Raw genomic sequence first — 7,415 nt, forward strand, 5'->3', positions numbered from 1 at the left:
TCTGAAATATCGATTTACGTGCATACCAATGAGATATCAAAGGGTATACTGAAGATGACTTTCTAACTTAACTTTCTTGTGGCATCAGGGTTTATGACCAGTGTGACATTCCCACATTAATGCTAGCAAATATTAGAGGTGCACTATGTCTTTTCTCTGTGCATCCACGGCAAAACAGAAAACACGTAAGGATAAAACCTTACTCCTTGCGTTAACAGAATGACTTCTGTATCAAGACCTGATTAAAGCATTTGCCCCTTTCGGCATTCCTTGTCACTTGACAATGAATTATTGTTTAGTTTCCTCTGGGTTCATACTCTCCATCCATGCACTGTTCACTCTGTCAAGCAAAGCCATATCCAGACTCTGCGTATCATAGGACAAAAGCCTTGTATCTACTCCTACTGTCTGTTCTCAAGCAAACACTCTCTGGAGTGCATTTCCCCAGGGAAAGCTGTGGCTCCTACATTCTGTTTGGCTCTGTCCAGAAATTAAATATGAGCTGGGCAGCTAAAATAAGCCGGTGTTACACTGTTCAGCCAGGTATATAATTCTGGCTGGAGATGTGTAATTTGTTCATGAAAATAATTATGTATGTATGTCCTGTTTTGGGAAGCATTCCTTTGGCATAAAACAATACCAACCTCAAGCCTAGCTGTGGGATACTGACTAGCTAAACCATGCCTAATCTAGGACTAACTGGTATTATCTGTAAACCTGGTCTGGTCTGGTAAAGCTAATGGGATTTCTTCGCATGTGAAAAATAATCACACGCAGAAGACTGCAAAACCAGGGCTTTAGTTGGGAATACGTGCAAAGCCGCGCTGGGAGCACGTGGCCCTTGCTTTTAAAGGCTCTGCTTCACTGTGCTCACTCTCCTATACCATGCCTTGTGTCTGCCTGGTTCATGGCTTCTCACTGCTTTTGTACAACAGGCAGTAAAGAGAGGCACTGAACAGCTGGTACTTTTGAAATATAACAAAACCAGTAACAGCAATTTTTTTCACACATCCACTTATTCTTTCTACAGCGGGGCCATTAATGTGAGGGCGGTGCAGTAGGATGCAGAGTACCCACCACAGCAAGTAAAAGGGTGGTGTGGGCCAGTGCCCCTTGCCCAGCCTTGCCCTTCCTGCCAGCAAATCCCACACCGCTCTGTTGCAGTGGACATCTGGGTTAGCAGAGCACTGAGAAAAGCTGTGTCTTTGTATACACAAAACGTGAAAGAATACAAAGCGCAATCTATGATGGCAGCAGAGGGAGAGAAAAAATAAACATCCCTTACAGTGAGGACAGCATTTTCCAGTTCTTCGGAGATGGCCTGTGAGCTGGAGCTGTCACTTTCCTGGCTCTGGGGACGACTCAGATTTTCTCACAAGACACATCAGCAGACATTTGTGTTATCCTGGAGCATGCACTGACCCATTAGCAGCTGGTGCCACCTGCTGAACATAACAGCTTTTACTTCAGGAAGGCAGGCTACAGAAAATAGAGCTAGAGCAGCGCTTATCTGAGGGTAGTTATGACCCATTATCCTGGGACAGATCCCTGGATGCTGTCACAAGGTGGCTTTGCATCCCATCATTGCTGTTAGTATGCAGACCAGATTTGGTAAGTAATTTATAATCTGGATTAAGGAAAAATAATTTCTTACCTGAAAAGTCAAATCTTGCTGAAATTAGACTGTATTTCACATATCACAGAATCAGCAGAGAACTGCAATGAGCATGGGGAACTTCAGTTTATTTTTAAAAGACTTTGCTGAGTACAACTTCTGTTACTGTACTATACATTTTAATCTCAGAAGCAGAGTCTGTTAAATCTGTTTGTTTCAAATTTTGCCATTGATATAACATGAATTTATTGCATTTTTCTGTTTGAACAATTTTATCTGCAACAGGATCTGTGAGCGCAAGATACAATGTCTTCAGTCTAAAAACAGCACAATGCATTTCTTGGAGGATAAAATATTTTATAGATTTTGTTATGTCAGTTAGTGAAAGGCAAGCAAGAAAACCCTAGGAAAAAAATTTGTCTCCACATCCTTTTAAATCCTTTTCTACTTTGCTGAGTGAAAGACCATGCTGGTACAGGCTACTGACACACATTAGGCTATAAAAATTGCCCTTCAAGTATATGATGAATTTCCAGAACAAGCTTATTAAAAATGTATAGTTTAGTCTGTAATCTGTACAATTTACATCTTGCTATGTTTTAAGTGCTTAAAGGACTTGACTGAGCTCACAGAAACCTCTTCTTTAAGGAATTTGAGTGCTCAACCTTTCTGAAGCACATTAAAAGTGTCAAGCAGTGGAGGAAGATGGAAGAAGAAACTTTCCTGGTTACATTTCTTGTAGGGCTACATCTTGTTTAGCTGACTCTTTCCATTTGAAGCGTCACAAAACAAAGGGGTTTCCTGATAAACTGGACCTTATTGTTCTCTACAACTACCTGAAAGGAGGCTGTAGTGAGGTGGGTGTTAGTCTCTTTTCCCAAGTAATAAGTGATAGGACAAGGGGAAATGGCCTCAAGTTGTGCCAGGGGAGGTTTAGATTGGATATTTGGAAAAATTTCTTCACTGGAAGGGTTGTCAAGCATTGGAACAGGCTGCCCAGGGAAGTGGCTGAGTCACCCCTGGAGGTATTTAAAAGACGTGTAGCTGTGGTGCTTAGGGACATGGTTTAGTGGTGGACTTGGCAGCGTTAGGTTTACAGTTGGACTTGATGATCTTAAAGGTCTTTTCCAACCTAAATGCTTCTATGACTCTATGATTCTATGCTTTACCTAATAACAACATCCCTATGAAGCTAGTTTCTTTACACCCCAGCTTTGAAGAAGTAATGGATAGATCATCTGCTACACTTTCTCTCCCCAGAAGGACAGGAGGGAGGTAAAACCTGAAACTTTCTGCTCCTTTCTTTCTGCTGCAGGGCTCAGTCATAACTGCACCTTTAATAAAGTCCAGTTAAATTGCAGATTTGCCAGAGGACTCTTCATATCTGTGGTCTGTGCTTGACACAGTGTGGGACACAGACCAGATTCAGACCCACAGAGTAACAACAGGAGCAACGCATGTGAAACTGTGAGGAATGCTGTTTGCATTTTTGCCTGCTCAGACATCCCTTCATCGTAATGGATCCTGACACAGGAACACCTGCCTGCCATCTCCCACTTGGAGCGTGGGCTGCCAAAGACGGCACAGGCACAGTTTGCAATGGCACAGCCGGGCTGGCACAGGGCTGGGAATTCAGTCAGTTGGAAGCTACTTTCCTTGAGTCAAGTTATTGCCAAGGAGCAATGACAGCATCTTGCCTCTCTGCGAGGCTGCGCCTCCCAGCTCCTGCTGAGTTCCTGCTTAGCGTGCTTAGCCTTTTCTTTGAGAAAGAAAAATATATACAGCCTGACTGAAGAGCTCCCTCTGAAGAGCTCCTACCACCTGTTTTCAGGGTGTGCTTTCAGCAAAGAGCTGATGCTTTAAAATGAAGACCTGAATTTGGGGAAGTGCTGCCTTCAAAGCTCCAGAAAGGTCAGTGAAAAGCCTGTTCACAGCAGAATCAGTGCTGTATCCAATAGTGTCCTGAAACCCCTCTGAGCAGGCAGAACTGCTCTGTGCCAGAGTTTTGCGCCTGAAGACATGCACCGGGTGAATTTTCACATGACTTTTCTTTGCTTGTCCTGAGCAGCTGCAGCACACAAACAAGCTCAAGACTTAAAGGAATTGCACAGTACTGTGGAAGTAGGTTACTAAGCCAAAATTGGCTTCCTTTACCCAGTGTTTCTCCCTTCGCAGCAATGTGTACCCTAGAACTGAATGAGGTTAGGCACAGAATGATGAATTGTTTGGACTGGGAAAAGATGTGATGGCATTAGATGGGTTTTATAAAACCCAAAGGGACTGAGAAAAACTTGAGGGAAGAAGGCAGCTTTGGAGTAACCTAACACTGCTGCTCACAAACACAAGATCCCCATCAAGACGAACATGAGATTACAGTAAACTCAGCAGATTCAAAGCCCACCTCAGCCACTTCACCACATCCCTGCAACACAGACAGCAGGGCCCCATGGGCTACACCTGAGCTTTTACTACTGTCCATCCAAAAGGGATGACAGGCAACATCTCAGCTTGACCATTAAACCCTCACACAAGCATGTTGACAGTTTGTCTTCAGCTTACTGTACTAAACTGCATGGTGTAGTTACAAAGTCCTCCCTGTGCACAAGTGGAATAGTATCCTGGATCTCTTTTTATAAAGAGTTTTCCCTCTGCACCTGCTCCAGCTCATTGCTGGCAAGTATGAGACCATGCAGACTGCAAACCAGAAGCAAAAGCAATATTCATCCCAAGATTATTTTTAAAATCTTGGAAAGTTTGAAAATCCTCAGAAGATTCCTTCTTTTCAGTAAAAGTCCTAATCCACGGCCCAGATGCTATCTCTCCAGCAGTGAGCATGCTGAACAATAAGGCCTCCAGGGCCTTGTACCACAGCTCTTCCTATAATCTCTTAGTGGCCTCTGCTGGCCAGGACTGAGATCCTGGGATCTGTTTAAGTGTTATCAGTCCTGAATCCAGCTAAGAGTTACATAGGTATTTTATTGGTGACAACACCAGAGACACCATCTACAGCGCTGCATTAATCTGCAAGCATCCCACCTGATGCTGAGCACATTGCTCAGGTCGGTCACTGACAGTAATACAGTAGCAAGGGCCTTGCAAAATAGCCCAGATATTCCAAGCTTTTCCAACTTTTGTGTGGAGGTGCAGGTATCCTTGCTGGTATGGGAGGCTCTCTAAGCTATGTCCTAGAGAAAACTCTTCCCAAAGACTTCTTCTGTTACCCAAATCTTCGGAAAGTGATAAAAGTGCCTAAGTGGTATATTGAGATTGGTACTCAAGAGTAGATGTCCTCTACTATGGATAAAAAAAGAAGTGCATAGAAAAGTAAGCAAATGCTTAGCACTGAGGAACATCAGAATAAGTGACTAGAAACACATCATTGGCTGTTGCAAACTATTTGGCTCCATTACATTTAGCTGATTGTCTGACCTGCAGTTCAACATACATAACACTAATGCTATTAAAGCCCATTTCCAAGAGCTGAAACTGGGGTACAGAAGTTAAACAATTGGCTCAGTAATACAGTGAGGAATCCTAGCTGGTCTCTGGTTTCCAAGCCAATGTTTGCAGTGTATTTGTGGCCCCAGTCTTATTCAGAAAGCCAGAGAGAATGTTATTGAATCAGGGAAGCCAGTGCTACATCTAGGCTTGTGCTAACTGGAGTCATTGTTTACTGCTCTTGTGCTTAGACTTGTAAGGTTTAAAAAAACCCCAAACATACAACCTCCAAATGAAAATCATACTTTTTACTTTTGGAAGAAGGTAGCAGTTGATATACTCTTCCTCTTTTATGAGTTTTATTTCAGATGGCAAATACTGTTCATTCTCAGGGTAAATTCAATTGTTGCGTGTTAAATGCTCACAAACAGGTCTTTAGGAAGTAGCATTTCAGTGCGACCACTTGGAGCTCTGGACATGAAATTCTTATGTTTTCACTGTGTACTTGCACTAGAAAGATAATTTGTCTGAAAAATTAGCTAGCTTCTGAGAGTCAGTTTCTAAAACTTCAGGCTCGCTACCTTCATTTATAACCATCCTTTACCAGGTCAAATTTAATACACAGGAAATTTAAAGAACAGAACATTTTTTTCTGAGGAAGTATTTGTCAATGAGAGATGAAATTCTCCCCCTGCAGGGAGAAGGCACAAGTGTCTGTAGTTGCTCACAAGCAAGGAAGGAAGGAGGGGCACTGTCACAGGCCAAGACAGTTTCCTTAACCCAGACAGGGAACGTTATTAGCAGAAGGGCTATACTAATTTTTGTACTCTTTACTTTTTCTACAGTCCTATCCTATTGTATGTTTTAGCAGACTATGAAAGGGCTTGAGATTGGGAAAAAATCAATAAAGAAATGAGCTGCTTGCTGTCGAGAAAATAAGAATTTGTATCTCTGTGTTAGAGTACACTATGTTACACAGGACTGTCTGTTACAACAGACCAGAAAACACAGAGCTGATGGAGAGATATCAATCTCAGTTTCTGTATCATTAACAGGTTTGCTACTGATGGCAGCAGAAGTTCTCACTAGTGATCACTGTTCCACTATAGCTTCTTGGTTTGGACATGAAATATGCCTGGCAAAAAATCTTGATGGGTGCAATTCAGAATCACTGAAGTCAAACTTTGGATGTGATTGCTGTCTTTGGATTTGAAACTGAGTCTTCTGTTAAACCTTCAGCTTTATGTGGTGCTGTAGGAATATCATAAAATAAGACACTGACTGGTAGTATGCATGGCTGGGAGTCATCTACTCTTCCAAGAACAGCATTTTTATGGTAAAGGTGTGAACAGAAGTGCTCTCAAAGAAATGGAAAATATTCTGGTTACTTAGCACTTCAGCTGAGAGATCTTGCCAAAAAGATTGCAAAAAGCATATGTCCACTATTTTCTGACCCTCAGAAAAATAGCCTGCTCTCCTGGTGTTCTCCCCTAACTTAGCGTAAACTCAGCTTTCCAGTTTATCTTGGTTTTCTTCTTACCTTCCCAATGCTAGGGAGTATAAATTCCCTGCTGCTAGAAGAATATAAAGTTACCCTACCATTATAAACAGATATTTTTCTCTTTCTTTTTTTGTGGCAGGTTGGTGGTCTTCCACTGAAGGAACTCTCTTTGAGAGATATCATAGCTCCATGTTCCTCCCCTTACCTTCCAATCAGTTTCCAATCTTTTATGGGCTCCTGATTCCAGTAGTTGCCTATGGAAAAGCCTGTTGATACAGAAAAGAGAAATATTTTATTGAAAAAAAAAAGAAAAAATCTCCTCCTTCACTAAAAAGAATACCTACAAAATTTGGGTTTCATATATTATAAAGAAAAACAAATTAAAACCTCTCCCCCCCTTATTTCTCTGTTATGGTTCTAATTAAAAGGTTTAGGGGAGATTTTTCTTTTAGCAAAATTTTCCTTATTGAGATCATTAAGAACTTCTGTTTCCCTACAAGCAATCTGGTCATTAGAACATAAGCTTAAGGTTGCCATTACCATGGAATTTATGTGTAAATAATTGAGATACATGCTACCTTGCAGCCAATCAGTAGTCAAAATTATATCTGCTGGGAAATGTAAAGGAAGACTAAATTTTTTTAAATTTAGAGAGAGAGAGAGAGAAGAGTCAGAAAAACTCTAAGGCAGGAATGTTCCTATCATTCTCTCCCACATAAAAGAAAAATTGTTAATCTCTGGGGAAAACTTGAGAGAAGGTTCTTTATGCCATAGTAACAGAACTCTGGAGCTCCTTGCCAAAGGAAACTGGAATGGCAAAAAATCATGTGGATTCAAGGGGAGAATGGACAAGTACTGAGA

This window comes from Haliaeetus leucocephalus, unplaced genomic scaffold (genome assembly GCF_000737465.1).
Source record: "Haliaeetus leucocephalus isolate CR32 unplaced genomic scaffold, Haliaeetus_leucocephalus-4.0 Scaffold451, whole genome shotgun sequence".
Classification (NCBI taxonomy): domain Eukaryota; kingdom Metazoa; phylum Chordata; class Aves; order Accipitriformes; family Accipitridae; genus Haliaeetus; species Haliaeetus leucocephalus.